Raw genomic sequence first — 23,218 nt, 5'->3', positions numbered from 1 at the left:
ATAACGCCTGGTTTAGCTGCTGTCGGTAAGTGACAGGCCGACACAGAAGCAGGCACTTCCTGTGATTAATCTAAGCAGGAACAACCCAGAGTGACCTGTTCCTTTGGCACCCGCGTAAGAGAAGAATATTTGTCATTTGCTACTTTAGAAGCCCTTTCTCCCTTCTAATGAGCTCTACAGACAGATGGGGGCGGTGGGGGAGCTCCGGTAAAATCCCGCCACAGAAGTGTAGGACCCTTGGAACAAAGCAGAGCACAGCTCATCTCCCCAAGTGTTCTTCCTACACTCTGGAAGGAGGGCAGGGCACAAAATATCAAAGCCATTAGGCAACCATGGGCTGCAGCCCTTCACAGCAACCCAGAGAGACACAAAGACCATCGGTTCCCCACAAGCCTATGTCTGGAGGGTGCATATGTCTCTACAAATTTATTTAACTAGCCTCATCACCTAGTGGCCCAAGAGATGCTGAATTCAGAGTGGGCATTAAAATGTATTTCTCTTGTAAGGAAGAACTCCTAAACAGGCCATTGTTTACCATTTCGTCTTCTATGGAGCACTTCAGGACACACTGATAAAATATTGATACTCTATAATTGGCCCTTCTGCAGCATCTACGTTTGTCAACCCATTCTGGGGTGATTTGTGGTTGGGGAGGTGCTATTCACAGATGCAAGGGATGGTTGGGGAGGTGCTATTCACAGATGCAAGGGATGGTTGGGGAGGTGCTATTCACAGATGCAAGGGAGGCAATTTAAGATATCCCAGATGCAACCAAGTCAAGTGAAAATGCATCTGGGTTCAGGCCAAAAAAAAAAAAGTTAAGATTCAAGAGAATCAAGGTAGGATACCCTAAAGTCATGGGGGTAACAGAACACTCAGATTTCACGTACAGCTTTCTGTTGTTTGTTAAGACTTCTGGGCTCTCTGAAACACAGCCTAATGGAGAAAAGAGGGTTTGAATCATCTCCCATGTCTGATCTCTGTTTGGCCATGTCTCAGGTAACAGTGTGCCCTGAGTCTTAGACGACTTATCTTAAGAGAGAAATGATAACCCCCAACTTCAAGGACCTTGTGTGGAGTACATGAGATAGCAATGTGGTATCAGGGAGCAGCTGTGTAACAAAGTATCTGGAATGGTATTTTCCCCCAACAAGTATCTGTTTATTTACCACCTGGCTGTACTACACTTGGGGCTTCCCAAGTTGTGCTAGTGTTAAAGAACCTGCCTGCCAGTGCAGAGGACACAAGGGAATGGGTTCAGTCCCTGGGTTGGAAGATCCCCTGTAGCAGAGCGTGGTACCCCATTCCAGTATTCTTGCCTAGAGAATCTCCTGGACAGAGGAGCCTGGCGGGCTATAGTCTATAGGGTCACAAAGAGTTGGACATGACTGAGGCAACGTAGCACATACATATGCTACACACACAATGGATACACCAGTGCTTTCATCTCATAGTGTGTGTGTGTGTGTGTGTGTGTGTGTGTGTGTGTGTGTGTGTGTATCCACTCTCAGAAACTCAGCATCAGACAAGGCGCCCAACAGACCAGTGGAGAACTTATCTTTCTTCTTTATCTTCTGATCCAGCATTGGCTTTCTCCACCTAGGATCCCACATGGTCTTATCTGGTTCTTGGGATGCATTCATGTGGAGTCAAGTCTGGATAATACATCCTCGGGGAAGCCCCTAAGCAGATACAGGGCGGTTGTTATTCCTGACATTCAGCAAATGCATCCAGCTTATCATTTTAAGGGCAGCCTCCCCTTTGAAGGTGTAGGCTTTCCCTGGTAAAGGCGATCCCTCCCAGATTCAGAGCAGACATCACAGTTTGAGCTGAACAATTTACAAAGGGCTTTCACATGTGTGACTCAGATCAATTGCTTTCTGCCCAGGGGTCAATGACAAACTGCGTCAGGGATTTCAAAGCTTACCCTCACGATCAGCAAAACATCTTCCTTCTCATTTACGACCAGGACGGAAGTCACGTGGGTCAGATTTTCATTTCTCACTAGGCCAGTGTCAGAGAATTAACCAATAGTTTTAGTGGAGGACAAGTAGGACACCTTGTAGGGGGCCACAGGAAAGGCAGAGTCTCCAGGCATCAGTAGAAGGCAATGCTCTGAGAAGGATCCTTTCCCTGTGGTTTCCACGTGAATGGACTGTGCGTACCCTGTGACCTACTGAAGGACCTGTGAATGAAGTATCTTTTTTCACATGAAAGAGGCCTATTACCATCAGATGTTAGCCTCCCAGGTGGCTCAGTGGTAAATAACCTGTCTGCCAATGCAGGAGATGTAGGAGACATGGGTTGGATCTCTGGGTTGGGAAGATCCCCTGGAGGAGGAAATAGCAACCCACTCAGTACTCTTGCCTGGGGAACCCCATGGTCAGAGGAGCCTGGTGGGCTACAGTCCATGGGGTGGCAAAGAGTCAGACACCCCTGAGCACACATTTATGCACACACCATCAGGTGTCAGGACAAGTTATAGGTCAGTGCCAGAAAAAAATCCACTCATAGATACTCTGCTTTCCCTCTCAAAAGCCCTTTTGAAAACATGCATTTTTAGCCATGATAAAGATTTCCATTTTCTGTGCAAGGTTCCCAACATCAGCACCAGTCGTGCTGTAGGTCAGATGTGTGTATGTGTATGTGTGCGCCTATATTTGTGTACATGTGTGTGCATGTCTCTGTGTGTCTGTATTTTTGTGTGTCTGTGTGTATATGTTTGTGTGTGCCTCTGTGTGTGTATGTCTATGAAAGTGAAAGTCACTCAGTCATGTCCAACTCTTTGCAACCCCATGGACTATGGAATTCTCCAGGCCAGAATACTGGAGTGGATAGCCTTTCCCTTCTCCAGGGAATCTTCCCAACCCAGGAATCAAACCCAGGTCTCCCTCATTGCAGGCAGACTCTTTACCAGCTGAGCCACAAGGGAAGCCCCATGTATGTCTGTGTGTGTCTATATTTATGTGTGTGTGTGTCTGTGTGTGTGTGTCTGTGTGTGTGTCTGTGTGTGTATGTCTGTGTGTGTCTACATTTATGTATGTGTGTATGTGTGTGTGTCTGTGTATGTCTGTGTGTGTCTATATTTGTGTGTATCCATGTCTGTGTGTTTCTCCCAGCTCTTTGCTTTCTCAGTCTGCCTTGCTCTCACCTGTCAAGTCTGCTGAAATGTTCTCCACTCAGATGTCTTACTCTGTCCACTGTCTATAGAAGCCCCAGCACTGCACTGACCCTGCCCTTGTTTTCTCATATCCCACAGCCTCCTTCAGAGCACGTTTCACGATTAGACTCTCCTCTGCCCCCAGGAGAAGGCAATGGCAACCCACTCCAGTACTCTTGCCTGGAGAATCCCATGGACAGAGAAGCCTGGTAGGCTGTAGCCCATGGGGTTGCTAAGAGTCAGACATGACTGAAATACTTCACTTTCACTTTTCACTTTCATGCATTGGAGAAGAAAATGGCAACCCACTCCAGTGTTCTTGCCTGGAGAATCCCAGGGACAGGGGAACCTGGTGGGCTGCCGTCTATGGGGTCACACAGAGTTGGACATGACTGAAGCGACTTAGCATCAGCAGCAACAGCTGCCTCCCCAAAGGCAGACATCCCATCACAGGTAGGAATCCCAGGGATTATCTCACCATCGGACCCCAGGCCCTGAGCAGCATGCCTGGTACTGCAGACACATGCCTGCCTCTGAAAGGACAGGAGGCAGGCAGAGAGGGAGGAGAGAAGAGCCATGCCCTCTCTCATTCCTTCTGTCCCTGTCCTGAGGGGAAGGGAGGTGAGAAAAGCAGAGAAAATGCTGAAGGAATGGGAGTCAGGGTCACTGAGCAGCTGCCATGTGGCTGGAACACCCCTCAGGAGCCCCAAGGCCTGAGCAGCAGGTGTCATCCCCCCAAGTTCAGCGGTGGATTCCTGCTCAAGGCTGTTTAACTGTTGTAAGTGGTCAAGTCAGGATTCAGCCTCCTGGCTTTGCCCAAGCTGACCACTCAGAGGGACCTGAGTTCTCTGGGAGGAAAAGAGCACCCAGGTGTGAGCACGAGCCTGAACAGGTGCACAGGTTCCTGGAAGGATCCTCCAGTTTCACCTTCCTTCCACTGAGATCCGAGCCTGGATGCTGTGTCCTCAAATGCTGCAGAGAATGAGGGCTGGTCTTGCCAGGGTTCCTGGCCCCATACCTGCCCAGGGCCCACCTCATCTTCCCTGATCACCCCACAAGCTCCTTGCGTGGAACCCGTCTCCCAGGCCATGAGCATGGAAGGGTCTTTGTAACGACCATGGTAATTAAAATGGAGACACATTGCCATCCTTGGACACAGTATTTCTGCCTATTCTTTAATGAAAGAAACTCTAGTCTCTGTCCGTTTCTTGTTACCACATTTATAATCACTTCTATGGCTTTGTGGAGAGTTTTCTGGAAGCGTAGAGGCAAAAAATCTGTTTTCATGAAAGCTCTTCCTTTTAAATGAGGCTGTTGTTTCTTGTGGCCCTAATGCCATCCTAATTGTCCTTTCTGGATTGAATGGCTCCCTTGTAATTGCTACACTTGTGTCTCTGCAGAAGGTACTTTCTTGGGCTGCCCACAAAGTGGCTGGTGCACTGTCGTTGGGCTTAGCTGGCTTTTAGCTCCATCCTGACCAATGTCCATGGAGCAGAGACTAAAAGAGCAGTTTACATGCCTCACCTTGTAAAGGTCTCATGGTCATCTGATGAGACAGATACCATTGTTGCCCCCATTGCACAGATGCAAAAACCAAGGACTAGAGACTGAACAACCAACCCAAAGACAGACAAGTAGTCAGTACAACCAAGAAGTACCTGAGAAAGGACTTGAGTGTGTGTGGTGTGTGGGCAAACCAGCTCGCTGGGCGAACAAAACAGGGAGGGGTGGGTTTTTGCACTTGCTAGCTTCCATATTGTAAATAATCCCATCATTTATAGTTATGGATGGTTTAATAGCTCACTTGCTGAATTACTGAATACTTAACAACCTGCTCTTGCCAGGCAGGGTGTGTGGGCTTTGCTCACTCTTGTTACTGGGCCTGGGACACCCTCATTACTGGCCATGGGTCCAGCCAAGGCTGAGGCCATGGGTTGGGGGATCTTTAGAACAGCTGGGAACAACATCCACTTAGATATCTCTACATTCAGGGTGTAGGGAGAGAGGGCGGTGCCTCTCTGGATATCATCAGCAATACTACGTAGCTTATGAAATTTTCCAAAGCTCCTGAAAGGAAGCGAAGTCTAATTTTAAATCTAAAGGAGTCTATAGGAAAGTCTCAAGAGTCAAGCCTCTCACAAGAAAGCTCTGCATCTTTCCAAAGGTAGGAAACACCTGATCCAAATCACCTTCTTAGCAGGACCCTTCTGTTTTCTCTGTCATCTCTGATTTGAACTGAGGCTTCACCACAGCATCTGTTTGCTTGGCTACATGAGGTCAGGGCAGGGTCCATTTTGGAGGGCCCGGCTCATCAGCAGGCCCCTTCTCAGACCAGCCCCATGTTCCCCAACATCTCTTCCCAGAGGTTATTTAAATCCAAGTAATGCAATGCAGAATGGCCTCAGACCCCAACAGCGTAGAGTGGCCCTATGCTGTAGTTCCCATGGAGAAACTCTAAACAAAAACTGGAATTTCTTTTCCATCTCAAACACAGATTCCAATATTTTAGTTTTTTTTTTTTTTTCTAGGTTGGTATAGAATGGGAACCTTCCAGACAACATTATCCTGTCCAGAGGAGGGGGTCTCATTGGCTCAGTCTAATCTAGACACGGTAGGTCAGGCCTCGGCCCTGAGTCTTGGCTCAAGGAAAAGCATCACTTTCGGGAGAGGATGGTGCAGAAAATCTGGAAGGACCCACTTGTCCTCCTGGGGGATAAGGCAGGTCAGAGATCATTCCTAAAAGCAATGGTCTCGGTCCCAGTTCTAGGGATGTTTGCACATCTCTGTGAATTCACTAAATACCATTTAGGTGTTCACTTCAATAGGTGAATTTCTTGGTATGTAAATGATATCTCAATAAATATGCCTTAAAAGGTACATGGCTGGGAAGGCCACTTCCCTCTTCTATAATGGTTGTATGCTAGTTAAACTTGGGTTAAATGTTTAAAAAAAATTAGAGCAAAACATATTCTTATAAGAAGGGATAGAATTAGCTTAGAACTTGAAACATGGGACTTGGAACCTTCAGGTCCAGGTGGATCCAGGTGTTATTATGGTTCCCTTCCTCCCCACTGTGGCTCTCAGCTTTATCTACCCTGGCCTCATCCTGTGGCCAGGGAGCCAGGGAAGTGGACCACTGCCTAAGACAGTGCTGCTCGCTGGGCAGCCATCCAGCCCCATTAGTGTCCCCTCCTCAGAGCTCACCACTGCAGCCAGGGCAAAATGTATTGACGGCCAATCAGAAGGCCTCCCCTGTCCCACAGCCAGGCCAAGATAGAGTGCTATGGGCAATGAAGCCCAGCAGGGCTGCGTGGGTGGGCAGGGGGTGTTTCCCCAGATGAAAGAAAGGAGGGTGCAATTGCCACAAGACAGACAGGCAGCCTGAAAAGCAACAGTGAAAAAGCAGAGCTCCTGAGGTATCTACACCATGGACCCCTGAGCACATTGTCTGGTAGTCCCAGAAGGATGGTCTGTATATGCATCAGGTTTGGGCTGAACTCATAGCCCAGACCTGCCTCTAGTCTGGGTCAGCTAAACTGAGGTTGACCCACAGATACACGAGTGAGAAATCAAGCCTGGCTGCTGTGAACCATCTGAGGCCCCTTCCTCTGTCTTCAGAGTCAGCAGCAGTGGGTGGAGTCCTTCTCACAGCTTATTACCCTGACCTCTCATAGCCGCCTTCTTCTACTTTTCAGTACTTGGCAATCTGTTTCCTCTAGAGATGCTGAGGATAAGGATGGGGTAGTTTGTTACACAGCATCAGTGTGGCAATAACTGACCAATACGCTCCCTCATTTTGTAGCACCAGGAATCAGTGTTTTCTCCCAAACAGGGAGCCCCATCCCCAACAATGAAAGTTAGGGTGAAATCCTTCAGATGGCAGAACTAAGAAGACCTCCATTCATGAAGCCTCGTCTCAACTTTTAAGAACAGGCCTTGAAGAGGGCTTGACAAAGACAGAGTTGATGCTTTTAAGTCACCTTTCCCATCTCTACAACAGGCCTCTGAGCCCACCTGAACAGCAGAGCAGAACTGTTGTCCTTGGAATGACCTGGGTCCAGACCCACCTCTTATCTGTGGGGACCACACAGTGGTCTATCTCCCTCCGCCATTCAGATCTTCACCTTCTCCAAGGTCAGCATTTATAATGAATGGGATGCAGAAATCCCCAAGTCATGTCCCCCACCCCCCACATCAGTTTGGTAATTTATTTATGAGATTTCAGCTGTGCCCAGTGTCGTATGTCCTTGGGGCCCTAGTGACTTTATCATGCGTGATTAAAACAGGACGAAGGAATCAAAGAGAAAGGTCAGGAGTCTTCCTGGGTGGTTGTAAGTTATCCTACCTCCTTGGATGTCCTGTGTGGACACTTCTGGATGGTGGGGTTTTTTTGTTTTTTTTGTTTGTTTGTTTGTTTTTTTTTTGGTGAGTTATTCTTTCCATTTTGAGAGAGTTTTAGAGCTAAGAAAAGCTGCAAAGATAATTCAGAGTACCCATATACCCTTCACTCAGCTTTCCCTTAGGTTAACATCTTACACAGTTTTAATCAAAATTAAGAAAGCATTCTCACTGTTTTCCTACTAACTAGAGTCTGGATACTCTAACTCATGAACTCCATAGTTTTTTCTTTAACCTTCTTCCATGCCAGGATTCCACCTTGTGTTTGGCAATCATGTCTCCTTAGTCTCTTCCAGTTTACCCCCACTTCTCTGTCTTTCCTCATCTTTAGTGGCCTGGCACTTTCTCTATCTTTCCTCATATTTTTTGACCTTGACACTTTGGGAGATATTGCTCAGTTATTTTGTAGAAAATACTGTATTGGGGGCTTGCTGATGTTTGCTCACAGTGAGACTAAGGTTGTGTGTTATTGGGAGAAACACCCAGAAGAAGTGCCCTCCCCGCAGTGCGTCCTGTTGGGGTGTGTGGTGTCAACGTGCCACCCAGTGAGGTTGCCCTTGACCTGAGCCTGACGTGCCTGAGCCAGATTCTCCCTGAAAACCCACTACTTTTCCTTTTGATTAAATATTTGGGAGGGTGGCAATGCATATATCCTGTTTCTGCCTAGACTTTGAATAGCACACACAGTGCGTGAAGATAAATGGATAACTCTTCTGCCCCAGTCTGTAAATTCAATTGACTGTGGTTTAAGCCAATGAAACTGAAGTCTATCCCGTGTCACTCCACCTCTTTCCATCTCCTCCTAGCCCTGCTGTCCGACATCTCCTGATTTACATGTCCAGCCTCCACCCCACCATTCTCCCTGCCAACCCCGTCCATTCACCTCCCAAGAGCATTCTCAGGTGTCTGCACTTTGGGTCAGCACCAGCCATATCCTGAGTATGCTTATGGCAGGAAGCCATCAGTGCAGAAGCTGAATTCCAGCTTCAGGAAAACAGCTCCTGGAACAGAGTGATGCCCGGGTTTGGCATTTCAGGTCTCTAAGTCTGTCTTGTGCCCCACTCGGCGCACAGCATTCTCAGACCCTTGGCCTGGCAGCAACCTTTCCCTACCCTCCACCCAAGACATCCTTAGGTTCCTGCAGCTGCTCAGCACCACCTCACCCTGTGAGGAAGAGGGTGAGTTTGCAGGGAGGCCATCAGAACATAGAAGAGAGCACCTTGGATTCTTCCCAAAGCCCCCAGACAGAGCCCTGGGCGCCCCTGGTTTCCTGATAAATGTCACACACCCAGCGTTGGCTTCCTTGGCTGATCTGCCGTGACAAGCACAGTTGGCTGCTTGAGTTTCTCTCCTTCCATTTTTCAGCTGAACATAAGTTAAGGTCTCCAAACGGAGACATTGATCCAGGATTTCATTTTCCTCCTCTGCTGTTTCGGCTTTATGAGGACCCAAGTGGTTACTGTGGAAACTTTCGATGGGCCCAGCAGTCTAGCAAATTAAATCTTGCAGCCCCGGCAAATCCTGCCCTTGCGTCTCTGCACAGTCCCCAGCCTTTTCTGTGGATTCATCTTTCTCTTCTGGGACGGGTATTCGTTTACCCCCATGGGTGCAGGTTAAATAATAAAAAGGCTGAAAACAAAACCAACTCATATCATAGGCAACCTACTGCTGCTATTGCTTTTTCATTTCAGTCCAGAGAAAAGGGACCACTAAAGTAAAAAAAAAAAAAAAAAAAAGCATTCTGGAGGAAGGATAAAAATAAAGGTGAAGAAGGAGAAGGGGGCTTGCAGGTGGGCAGCACTGATCCCTGATCTACTGGGAAGGGGGTGTTGGTTGACCTGCCATGAGATCACTCAGGGTGGGAAGAACACAGTAGACTTTCCATCATGGATAGGGGGCTGGCCTGGGTAAAGCACAGATCCCCATGACCCTGAGGACTGACGGAGCAAGCGGCCAGCCAGCTGCCAGAGTTGATTTCCTGCAGGGGGGCACATCCTTTTTTCATTCACATCGGCCTCACCGTTCTCAGTAGGGAGATAGAGCATCAGCCTAAAAATAGCTGCTTGTGCTGGCCTCATGGCCCCAGCCAAAGCCAGAGGCGTCTCTCCTGTGACACATTCCCGCCACCTTTGGCCCCGGGTGGAGCAGAGCTGGCCTCTTGCCAGGCTTGATGCGAGGAGGTGAAGCCAAGGGTCCAGCTGGAGCAGCTGGGTCAAAGACAGCCACAAATCTGGATTTCCAGGTCATGTGAGGTCAGGCCAGCCGCGTTTTTATTTGTAATATTTAAATATATATATTTTTTCATGTAAAAATATGGATTTCCAGTGAATCTAGAAAAACTAGACGCCCTGCTGCATGGGGCATCAAGGGGCTGAGCCGGTAGGTGAGTGGCTTTGTCCAGTGGGCCACCCTCCTTACGCCACCTGCGGTCCACTGTTGTGTGTCATCTTAAGGTGTGTCTGCTCTGTTCCCCACAGATGCAGCTGAGGAAGCTGGTGACAGCTTGGTGGTGGTGTGACCCTCAGGGTGGACAGCCTAGCCCCCAACCCCAATGGCTGCCCGCCGGGGGGCCCTGGTGGGAACACAGGGGAGGACTGCTTCATTCAGGGCTAAGGGCGGTGCCTTCACTGAGCAATCAGGGACCTGCCAGTCCTCCCCCTGCTCAGAATGTGGGTGCCTGCAAGATCTCTGGGAGGCCTGTTTGTGGGCAGTGGGTCCCTGCCCTTTGCTTCCACAAGGCTCTCCTACCTCCCTAGCAAGACGTTCACACACATTATCGTGTTATTGTAACTCACTGGATGGCCTGTTCTCCCCGCCACCCACCCGTCCCAAGAGACCAAGGCCAGTCTGTCCATACCCTTCCCAGGCTGAGCCCAGGGCCTGGTGCACATCAGACACTCAGGACCGTTAGTTTAATGAAGGAGCCGGAGGCAGGCCGCGCCTCCACCAGCCCCCAGCCCTGGGCATTTGATGGCAGCTTCTTGATAAAATCTGAACAAAATTTCAATGGCACCTAAGCCCTGCTGGCCAGTCTGTACTTTATCAAGGGATGTCAGGGTCGCACAGAAAAGTCACAGATGCACCTGGGCCCCGGAGATGGCTGTGAGCACTGGGCAAGCAGGTCTGTGTCCTGAACAGTCGTCCTGAACTTGGTGGGTGTAGTCAGAGCCTGTTTTCTTGGATATCTTTTCATTCCTGCTCTACCGGTCAGAGCCAAGCAATCCCATCATGATTCAGTCTCAAAAGTAAGAGAGGAAATACCAACATTCCCTTTCTTCAAAATTAGGACTTGGCCTTATTCAAGGAGAAGGCCCTGATTATGGAAAAACCATTCATAAGTTAAAACAAAAATTAACAAAAGAAGCAATTGTCTGAGATTTGCAGTCCTGCCCAACCCACTAAGAGGAGGAATAGGGGGACATCTTTTCTGAAATAACCATTTCAAATGGGATTCAACCATTTTCACTTATAAGCAGGATGCAAAGTGACTTTAAGCCAGAAATACTTGGAAAATATTAGATGTTTGTGTTTGACCAAGTGATGATGAGTTTATATATGGGGAGGGGCTGGGGAGTCTGTTGGAAAGTGAATGATGCTAAGTCTGCAGAGAAAAACGGAAAACTATAAACTGAAGAGAATCCTACACTCAGATGTATCTTTCTTTGTGTTCTGAGATCCCCACAAGTGCCTCTCAGATGTTGCTTCTTAGCCATCCAGATTGAAATGTGTAAAACAGAAAAATGTCAGCAACGACAGGGAAACAGCAAAGACTCAGGAGAAACGGCCTCAGTGACATCATGAAAGAACCTAGATCCAGCCATGCCTGAAGCATGTTTGTCTAGTCACCAAGCTAAGATATTGAATTGGCTTTCTGTCCCTAAAAGTGCCAAGAGACAGCAGATATCAGTACCTTGAAGTGGAGTGTGGCAAGTGACAGAGTGTGAAAGAGACCGAGGTGAGGCGGAGAAGGAGACAGTGATGTCTAAGTGCTGGGCCCTCAGTTATACAGCCATGAAGAACTGAACACCCTGGGAAGCGGAGGCCAACTCCACGGGAGCTCATTGGCCATAGCCTTGGACGACCCTGAACAGAGGACAGAGAGAGGCCCCGCTCAGACCCCGACGCTTGGAAGCTGTATTGTAATAAGTGTGCTTTGTTTCGAAGAGCTGTGTGCATGGCACTTTGTTAGATGACAGGAGGAAATTAATGCAGGCTTCCCTAGTGGCTCAGCCAGCAGAGAAACTGCCTGGGATGCAGGAGACCCCTCGCAGCATAGGGGGCCCCCCACAGCCCAGGAGACCCCCGGCAGCACAGGGGACCCTCTGCAGCATGGGAGACCCGGGTTCAATCCCTAGGCTGGGAAGATCCCCTAAAGGTGGGAATGGCAACCCACTCCGGTGTTCCTGTCTGGAGAATTCCATGGGCAGAGGAGCCTGGTAGGCTACAGTCCTTGGGGTCTCAAAGAGATGGACATGACTTAGCGACTAAACCACCACCACCACCACAGGAAGCTAATATGAAGCGGGAAGGATCTGATGGGGGCAGGATGGCAGAACCCTCCCTGTTCCTAACGAAATCAGTCTTACTGTGTAGTTCAGAACTGAAGCTGTGGGCTGGGAGGTGCTCGGAGAACCACTGGCCCCAGGGTAGACCTCTCCAGGGAAACCACCTGGACCACCTTCCACATCCGCCAATTTCATTCCTGCTCCAAGCACCAGCGGGACCTTCACACACAAGCTGCTCAGCCCGTATCCGGTGGAGTTTATGAAACGTTCCCCATCCGAACCCCTTGTCCCCAACCTTGGCTCGTGCATGTTTCCCCACTTGGCTCTTGGGGAACCTCAGCTCGGCTTTACCAGGCAGCCTCAACTCTCTCTGAAGCAGTCATTAACGAGAGTGGATGCAATGTCCTAATTCCCGTACTCAATTATGTTAAATTATACATCCCCGCAAAATCTCTCCCTCACTGCATTATTTAAGGAGAAAGAGCTAAATAAAGAAGACCTCTATTTTTCATTCCCAATTCTCAGATAATTTTAAATATACTGACTTTTTCCCCCTTTAACCATGGACTCTTATGGAGATGGTTGATTTTCTTTTTGGAGACTTAATTTTGATGGAAGCTCACAACTTGTAATAAAGCTCTATGTGCTCACCTGGGCATTTCTATAGCAACTATCACAGCTGAGGAAGAGGGGTTTGCTGCAAGAAACCCGTTTTTATTCTTGACCCAGCATGTCATCATGTGACCCCAACAAGTCTGAATAAGGGTGGCATCCGGGTTGGGAACCCCCTCATCATTTCACTCAGGAATTTGCAAGTGCTCGTGAATGGAACTGTAGCAAATTGAATTCCGTTTTCCCATTTACATGCACTGTGCTTTCCCAAATGAGTGTCCAGAGGGGTTGAATGAGTGACTTTCTCCATCTCTGCTTCCCATCCTAATCGTGATAAACCAACAAGGGTAATTTTCACTATTCAAAATTCCTAATCAATTAATGCTTGCATGAAATGCGGGCCCCTTTAGTAATGCAAACTATCAGACAATATAGGGAAAAAAGAGTGATGTGCCTAAGAGAGCAGACTCAGGTACCCAGCACCATCATGGACAAGCTCTGTGACCTCAGACAAGTGACTCAATCTCTCTGTGCCTCAATTTTCCCATCTTCAATATGGGATCAGAACAGTATTTATGTTTTGTGCTTTACTAATATGTAAAGCACTTACAGTGGTGCTCAGCCCGTGATGAGTGTTACATTTAATATTGTTATTGTCATTTGTTTTTATGAGGTGGATTTCTTTGAACACCACAGAAGATTTACTGATGATCTCATCCACTCATTCTTTCATTGATTCATCCATGCTACAGGCATTACTTCTGTGCCCCCAGGTCAGTGAGCTCTTGTGACTTGGAAATTCATTTTCTGATCACTCTTCTCATCAGTGGGGAAGAGCTCAGACTCACTCCTCCAGGTTGAGCTGACTTATGTCTGCCAACACTGAGCTTCTCCAGCCTGTTCCTACCAGTGACCAGAGACAGTACTACAGTGACCAGTTGTCATTCCCAGGCTCTGGATACATATGTAGAGAAAAAGTCACACAAATGAGGCCAGGGGGGAGAAAATAAGCTGGATGCACTGGTGTAGGCATCTTCCCATTCACCAGCTTTCTTGGTACTTTGGAATCCTGGCAATTCCTGGGTTTTGTGAATCAAATGAGCAAGAGATTCAGGGCTTTATGTTTCCTTCTGAGACCTTATGTCTGAGCATAGGTAAGTTTTCAGTGACCACTAGCCGGCATGTAGAGGGCATCCTGCATCTTCATCTCATCAGTTGTGCTGAATCTGCTTTAGCAGGGCAGAGATGAAGACAGACCGCCACTAGGGTCATGCAGGTTAGCACAGATGCATGGTTAAGATGACATTAAAGCCAGAAAAGATGTAACTAGCCATCCACCCAGGCAGCATCATTAATTTCTATCACACTGCCCTGCCTTCAGCTAGACACTGCTTCTTCTTCTTACTTGTGGCAACAATTCTTCCATTTGAGAGGAAGGGATTATCTACGCCACAGCCACTCCATGCAGATAATCAAATTACATGTTTCCTTTCTTCTTCAAATATAATCAGGGGCAGCATCTGTCTATCCAAGATGAGACAAACGTGCCTGGCACCAGCCTCGAAGCAGAGGTGACCTCAGCAGTTCAGCAAGTACTTGAAGACGTCCATTAATTACCCTATCCATCCTGACCCAGCATCCCCACACTCCAGAGAAATAACATTCAAAGGACACAGACTGAATGAGAGGAAGGCAAAAGTTTTTAAGAAGTCGCTTTTAGACATATCAATAATATCTCTTTGTTGGGAAAAAACTTTTTAATTAAAAAACAAAGGGGAAAAAATCTATCATAGCATTTAGACCCCACTCCTAAATTTGTGATAACTGATGCAAGGCAGTGGTTCTCAATCAGGTCAATTTACCCAGCTGGGGGATATTTGACTGTTTGGAGAGGGGAGGCCAAGGATCCCTCACAGCAGAGAACTGTTTACCTGTCTGTAGTACTGAAGTCTAGAAACCCTGTTACCACAATATGCTATAATACAATAAGCTTATTTTTATGCAACATGAAAATATCACCTGCTAGACTAACTCCTGATACATATGCTGAAGGTACATGTATGCTCAGTCAGGTCTGACTCTTTGCAACCCCTTGGACCATAGCCTGCCAGGCTCCCCATTCATGGGATTCTCAGGCAAGAATACTGGAGTGGGTTGCCATTTGCTCCTCCAGGGAATCTTCCTGATCCAGGGATGGAACCCATGTCCTTCCGGAGTCCAGCTCCAGCAGCCAGGGAATCAGCCTGAAGGGATGAGCGGTGTTGGCAGAGAATGATGTAGCCTCTGACTCAAGGTATGGGACTACATGTTTATTCCAAGCTTCAGGTTCTCTTTTATACTTTTACTAAAGCATTAGGTCAGAGGTTTTACATTTTCAGCTCCCCCCCATGCAGATTTATTGTCTCATTGTTGACCTTCAAACAGAGTTCCTGCTTCAGGGATTCTCTCAGAATCGTGTTTACTTGTGATTACATTGTAACTCATGCTTATGTCTGGGCTGCATACGACGTTCCTCTGTTTATTTCTTATCTTTCAAAATCCTGCTTGCCCCTAGTATCTTAAACTCACTATCTCCTTAAAAGGCTTCTAGCTATTCCTGAATTGAATTGAAAGTCGCTCAGTTGTGTCTGACTCTTTGCAACCCAGACTGGACAGTCCATGGGATTCTCCAGGCCAGAATACTGGAGTGGGTAGCCTATTCCTTCTCCAGGGGATCTTCCCGACCCAGGAATCAAACCAGTGTCTCCTGCATTGCAGGCGGATTCTTTACCAACTGAGCTATCAGGGAAGTCTTAATTATTCCTAAACCCTAAGCTCAGCAAACTTCCTTTGCCATAAACATTCCCCTCACAAACAGGTCTCAGATAACAATCCTTCCCATGGCTTCAAGCTGCAGCCTATGTGCTCATCCTGGAACATTCTTTGTAAAGATCCTTGAATAAATGTCAATGGTTACTTTATAGATTATTTTCTGGGCACAACTGCAGAAGACTTTGTGCTTTTTCATGCTTTTCTCAAGAACAATAAGCACTTTAACATTCTTTCCAGCCAACTCAACCTAAGAAAGGAAAGAACAAGTCAGAATCACAAAACTTAACTCCTTCATCCCAGGACTGCGCCTGCCTGTGGGATGAGGAGAGGGGGTTGGGGCCGTGCCTCCACTTTGTCAGCAATGCCTAACGCGGCTCCTGACAATGTCCCCTGCTTGACAGGCAGATTCTTTACCACTGAGCCACAGAAGCCCTGGAAGTTGAAGAGAAACATTTAACAAAGTGACTGTCTGCTGGTGAGGACTTGAGTTATCACCTATCTCAATAAAAACCACTTAATATTTATCTCTAAGCAATAAAGCTGCCCCAAATCCTCATTTTGTGCCATAAAAGTAATTATCATTATTATAAATATAGACATAAGTATTTACTGAGCAGTTGTTACTGTCCACAAAATGGGGGTGTCTGCATCGCCATGGGGACTAATGCCAGAAGGCATGCAAAGGGCTTGGTGCAGGAGGGTTCCTGGCAACAGGTGCTGCCGGCCAACAGCAAGTGCCCGATAAACACCAGGTGGCACTGGGTGCTTGTGGTGTGACCAAGACTGTTCATCAGGGCTCCGGGACTGGGAAGGTCATCTGGTCGGATGGTTGCAAAGCAGAAGCTTGAGCCATGATTCTTCCCACCCAACTCTGATCCACAGACAGATGGATCAGCAGTCAGCATGGACCCTGGGGAAACCAGAGTGAAGGTGGAGCACGCCCCGTGGCAGTGCCCATTATGTCAGCCTGTTTGGGGTGATACTGGTTTCCCAGCCACATGGTTGCTCCTCCATGGGGGCACTGACCATGCTTACTCACCCAGAGGTAAGTTCCTCTCTGGATCGATGGCCCCAGAGGCCATGGGGAAGGGCAGACCTTCTACTCTTTTGAGAGACTCAGTCCTGCTTCACTTCCTGGATCTTCCTTAGAAAGTTGGCATGACTTTGTGCCCTCTTGGTCCAGACTCCTGCAGGAAAGTGGGGTCAGGGCACAGAGGTGGAACCAGGGTCACCCCATGACCAACTTCAGGGTCCCCATTCCCCATCTATTAGGCTGTGTGTCATCTCTCCCAAGCCTCCACAACCTGCCCCTTTGAGCAATCAAATCCCACAGCTAGAAGCCCTTGCTTCTCCCCAGTCTCCTGAAGGGGCTGAGAGACCAGGGAGGAGATGACTCAGGGAGAGAGGTGGCAATGAGTGATGTCACACCATTTCCTGGTCTGGACAGCACCTGCTGAGATCAGAGTGGTTCTCCCCACTGCAGGCAGGAGAGCTGAGCTGCAGAGAGGTTAAGTAGGTGTCAAGGGTCCTTGAACTCCTTAGTGATAAATCAGAATTTGATCCAGACTATTTAACAATAGAGCCTAAACCCCAAGTTGCTGGTCAGTGCTGGTCAAGGACGCTGGATTCGGGCAAACCCTTGGCTACTTCCTAGACCGTGTGGGATTGACAGGGCAGCCTGTGCTTTCTGCAGATGACAACAGTCTGTGAGGGTCACAAGGAACATCTCAGGGACAGGGCTCAGCCCAGGGCTGGGCACACAGCGAGTGTGGAGGGAGAGTGGCCCTGGGACCATGACTGCTGGTCCAGGCATCCAGTGACATCAGCCATCCAGAACCTCGACACGCAAAGGACAACAACCCCAATCCAGCTGTGAAAGCACCTCTCCCTGGAAATGGACAGAACCGAGCCATTTTTTGGTATAGGCAAGACACTCCTCTGTAAATGTCACCCCACTTCCAGGAGACTGTACAAACATGCCCCAAAGTGCCTGCCCTAATGTGTTTATGCTGTTTTCCCAGGATGGTATTAAACAACACAACCTCCATTTCATACCTGAAGTGCGATTCTTCAGCCTTTTAGCTCGACCATGGTTGTGAAAATTGGGGCATGTTATCTGGCTGCCCATAGAAAGAGCCCAAACATCCTTTTCCACATGTGGTGAATTCTTGCTTAATGTAATAACAGGGTGACCTAAAGCAGCCTCATTTCTTTAATCATTCTAATTAACTAGCATATAGTGTTTTACCTAAATACACCAGAAAAAAAATGCAGTAATGACAGATACAGTAGGCAATTAACAACACCGAGGTCTCAGAAAGCTGACTGGAAAGCTGTAAGCGCTTTTGTTATTTCTCCTTTCTTAAAATAGACTCTGGCCACATACAGGAAAGAAGAACATATAAACCAAAGTCAAGGCTGCCTGGCTCTGTGGATTCTTGTTAGTCCCTCCCGCTGAGATTTATGATCTTCACTCCCACAGACGAGATGAAGACTTTAGGTACCGTACAAAGTGTGTGCATGCTAAGTTGCTTCAGTCGAGTCCAACTCTTTGCGACCCTATAGACTATAGCCTCACTCTCCTCTGTCCATGGGATTCTCCAGGCAAGAATATTGGAGTGGGTTGCCATGCCCTCCCCCACGGGAACTTCCCCACCCAGTCTTTTATGTCTCCTGCATTGGCAGGCAGGTTCTTACCACTAGCACCACCTGGGAAGCCCTAATGATATGTGTTATGGATATATAAACCCTCTGGTTCCCAGCACAAAGGCCATCACATGGTTGAAGTATCCTGGGTCAGAAAGTCAAATGAATGAAGTTCTGACCTCATCATCCACTTGGGTCTAGGGGACTTGAATAGGGCACTCAATCTGTCTCAATCTTGGCTCCCCATCTGTGAAGTGGGGACAATGGAATGGGCCCTTCAGTGCCCTTGAGAGAATTACTCCAGTGAATGGCTCCAGTACATCACCATACATGCCTGCTAAACACAGGCAGCTTCCCATCTTTGTTAAAGGTAATGTCCCTTCTCTGTCCTGGGGTAGAAAGAGGAGGGAGAAGATGAAGAAATCCAAATATGTATTTTTAAAGATTTATTTTATTTATTTATTTTTGGTTGTGCTGGGTCTTTGTTACTGCACACGGGCTTTCTGTAGCTGCTGGGAGTAGGGGCTACTCTCTAGTTGTGGCTCACAGGCTCTAGAGCACAGACTCAATAGCTGTGGCTTAGTTGCTCTGCAAGCTGTGGGATCTTCCCAGACCAGGGATCAAACCCACATTTCCAGCACCAGCAGGTGGATTCTTTACTACTGAGCCACCAGGGAATCCCAAATCCTAATATTTTAACCCAGAGGCTGGGGCTCCTGGCTTCCTGATTTCTGTTTCTGGGTAAGGCTTTAAGGAAGAATTTTCCCTTTCAGAGGTAAATGCTCATTCTCATTTTCACTTGGTCCACTTTTCCCTCTTTACTATTGAAAATATTAATTCTAGCTTTTACTTCCCAAGAAGAAAGGCTATTGCCGTTACAATGATTTAAATGGTAACTCCATTCTCTAACTTGTGTGCTTCTCTGGCTTTGATATGAAGGATGGAAACATTCACAGGGTTTGATTACAGCCCTGGGCAGGCTCCTGAGCGATTCTTCTTTGCTCTGATTTCTATCGCTTTGCAGTAGCAGCAGGTGAATTGGGGGAACGGATAAGGAAAAACAAATATGGGTAAATAAAGGCAGGATAAAAGCACCCAGGGGAGAACAAAGGTTATTTACACTGTGCCTTTTTTATTTTAGTAGGCCATAAGAAAAAAAAAAAAAGCTGCACTTGAAAAAATGGATTTGGAGGCTCAAACATCTATGGCGAAATAGAAAGTATATGAAATATTAAAAACTAACACTATCCCTTGATTGTGTTTGCCATGTCCAGTGTGTACCATGCTATCGTGACTATGATCTTATTTTTCTTCTAAATGTTTCTGTGTGGTCAGTGTCATTAACTCTTTCATGGATGACAAATCTGAAACTTAAAGAGATGAAAGAATTTTCTCTCCACAGCCAGGTAGCAGTGCTGGCTGAAAACCAGACATTTTTTGGTTTCTAGTGTCTTTTTAAAGACCCACGGCTGCTCTGCAAATGCCAGACCAATCATTCACACTCTGCAAGATTTTAAGACATGCCTTACGTCAGGAGTCTGTCTTAGAGGGACATGTAAGATCAAAAAGGTGTGCACCTTCCCTGGGAGGAAGGAGAGCATAGCTTCTCTGGGATTACATAAATATGGCATCTCTGAAAACTTAGTCAGACCAGCTTTTCCTTATTCTTGGTTTCTCAGCCTTGACACTGTTCATAACTGGCTGATTTGGGGTTGGATAACTCTGCTATGCACTGTGGAATTCTGGTGGCATCTCTGGTCTTTGCACATGAGATGACAGTAGTGTCCCCCTGTTGTGACGATTGAGAATGTCTCCAGATCTCATCACCTGCCCCCTCGGTGGTAAAACGGTGCCAGTTGGGAAACCCTCCCCTTATATCTAGTGAAGATACAACTTGAGATTACATGTTACTCCTTTTAATATTTAATTGTTTTTTAATGAAACATTGAGAACTTCCTTGCAATCTCTTGAGTCTTCACTCCAAATTTGAAGGAAAAGGAAAACACAAAACTTACAAAATTGGCATGCCCAAAGCAAATAACCATGATGCCATATGGGTTTATGTCTGGGTGCAGAATTTTTACAAACATATTTCTGATTCAAATGTTCAAAAATATCTGCCTAATGATATGTAGTTTCAGAGTAAACACTTCATTTTTCTTCTAAATGAGCATTCAGTTTATAGAAATGGAAAACTAATGTATTTCTCTCCTACCAGAAACAATCTCCATGGTGTTCGGAGACCTTTGCTGATTACTTCTGAGCTACATGATGTTTACATTATTTAAACCAGAAGTACCAAAATGATGGGCAGAAGGATTATCTTGGATTTGATTCCTCATCTGGATTTAAAATCCAGTTTCACATCTAATCATAAAATGAAAGAGAGGCATCTTGATAAAAATGGAGAACTGATTATAGATATCTTGTGCCACGAACCAAATTTTTGCTGAAAGGAACACAGGGAAACCTACAACAGCATTGAAAAGGGAAACTTAGGGCCACACTGATGAGGACTTTCTGCTGTATACAGTGCAAGGGACCATAAAGAGAGCTGGACCATTAAGAAGACTGAGCACTGAAGAATTGATGCTTTTGGACTGTGGTGCTGGAGAAGACTCCTGAGAGTCCCTTGGACTGCAAGGAGATCCAACCAGTCAATCCTAAACGAAATAAGCTCTGACTGTTCTTTGGAAGGACTGATGCTGAAGCTCAAGCTCAAGGTCCAAAACTTTGGCCCCCTGATGCGAAGAGTCAACTCATTAGAAAAGACCCTGATGCTGGGAAATGTTGAAGGCAAAAGGTGAAGGGTGCTACAGAGGTTGAGATGGTTAGATAGCATCATCAACTCAAGAGGCATGAGTTTGAGCAAACTCTGGGAGAGAGTAGAGGACAGAGGAGCCTGGCATGCTGCAGTCTATGCGATTGTAAAGAGCCGGACATGCCTAAGTGACTGGACAATGACAGTGCACAGGGAACCATGTAAGCAAAACTGAGAGCTGGACCACAGCCCGGTATCTAGAGACACGGAGCCTGGGCAGTGAAAAGACGTGTGTGCACCTGATGAAATTGCATGAGATCCAGCAATTTACTGATGCCTGAGCTGAAGCACAGCGTTGCCTCAGAAAGACTGGCCATTCCACAGGGAGGTTCTGTGGGGTGTGCAGATGTTCAGGATGGGCTGTCTGGATGGTGGGAGATCAGCCTCCAAATTGAAGGAAAGGAGAGCTGGGTCCTCACCTGACTCTAGAGCAGTCTCCAAGGAGCCTGAATCAATGCTCATGGACCAGGAGTGAAGCCCCAACACAGAGAAACCAGGACGCAAAAAGCTGCCTCTGAAAGAACATCATCTGTAAAACCAGAGAGGCAGTGGCACCTTAGATGGTCTTCTTGTTCAGTGGCCTCTCAACCTTCTAGATATTTTAGCAAGAGATCAGGAAGCAAAACCCAGTAGAATCCAGGATGAGAGTGAAAAAATGAGAAATTCAGCTCTCAACACTATTAGGGGGGAAATGTCCAAGGTGGGCAGAGACCATCCCTTACTGTACAGCATCCTGATACATAAAATGAGTGCCCTGTGTCTGAGTTTTGAACACCATTCTCAACTCTGTTATGGAAATTCCAACTCATGCAATAGTTGACTGGCTGATAGATTGATTTGCCTGTTCTGAAAAGTCAAGAAAGGTGACTGAAAACATAGAGAAATAAGGAAGATCTGTAAGTTGAGGCTATTTACGAATAATATTTATGACAAAATAATAGTTTTTTAACCTTACATGTCAGGCTTTGTGCTAAGTATTTAATCTCTTTTGAAAAATAATTTTGTTTACTCATTTATTTTTGGCTGGGCTGGGTCTTTGTTGCTGTGCAGGCCTTTCTCTAAGTTGCAGAGAGCAGGGACCACTCTCCAGTTGTGGTGTGCAGGCTTCTCATTGCTGTGGCTCCTCTTGTTGCGGACGGAGCACAGGCTCTAGGGCACACAGGCTGCAGTAGCTGTGGTGCCTGGGCTCAGTTGCTCCACAGTATGTGGGATCTTCCCAAATCAGGGGTCGAACCCATGTCTTCTGCATTGGCAGGTGGATTCTTTACCACTGAGCCACCAGAGAAGCCCTATCTCTTTTAGTCAAATTCTCCCTCCTGCTAGCTGTGCAAGCTCAACTCTCTGGGGTTCACTAAGTTGATTTTTTTTTTTTTTTTTTTGGTATCTGTGAGGACTTGCTTTGTGTCTTAGAATATACACAGGGTGCTTGGAAAGAAAGTATTTAACTGTTGGGTTCATGGATCTAGTTTCCACTAGTTGACACCTGTCTATATCCTTTTCATTTATTGTTTTATCTATCATTTATTGAAACCTGCATTGCTTTTCTCATCATCATTGCTGGTTTGTCATCCTCTCGGTTTTCTGTCTATATTGTTTTCTAATTCATTTTGAAGTTATGCCGTCTAGTGCATACAAGCTCAAGATTGTGTGTGTATGGTGTTTCTGGTGAGTCATCACATTTCTCATGATGTTATAACCTTTTCATCCCGAACAATGTCTTTTACCCCAAAGCCCATTGTGTCAGATTTATGCTACCTTAGTTTTTTCCTTTTGGATAATATTTGTATGGTGTATGTTTTTAAATCCTTTTACTTTGAATTTTGGGGGGAACTTACATTTTAAATTTATCTTTGTAAAGAAGATAAATTGGTTGGATATTTTAATGCAGTCTGAAAATTGCTTTCTTGACTAAACAATATAATCTATATTTACTTATTGTGGTTTTTGAAATATTTGGGTAAGTTTATATGATCATAATGTCTTGATGACTTTTCTCCTTCCTATGGTGTTTGATGGACTAATCTTCATTTTCCTTTTGATTTTTAAACTTTCATCAGATTTGCCTTCTATTTCTATTCTTTTATTAGTAACCCTTAAAGATTTAACATTAGATATTTAACCTTCAAAGTCTAAAATTAATCAATGCGTATATTATCCTTTCAAAGAGCATATAGACCTCAGAACTCTTTAACTCTGATCATTCCTTCCTAAATCCCCAATGTTCTTATTATTGGTATTTAATTTCCACCTTCTTCATAAGCCACC

Source organism: Ovis aries, chromosome 13, assembly GCF_016772045.2.
Source record: "Ovis aries strain OAR_USU_Benz2616 breed Rambouillet chromosome 13, ARS-UI_Ramb_v3.0, whole genome shotgun sequence".
Taxonomy (NCBI): domain Eukaryota; kingdom Metazoa; phylum Chordata; class Mammalia; order Artiodactyla; family Bovidae; genus Ovis; species Ovis aries.
This window is presented reverse-complemented; position numbering follows the sequence as displayed.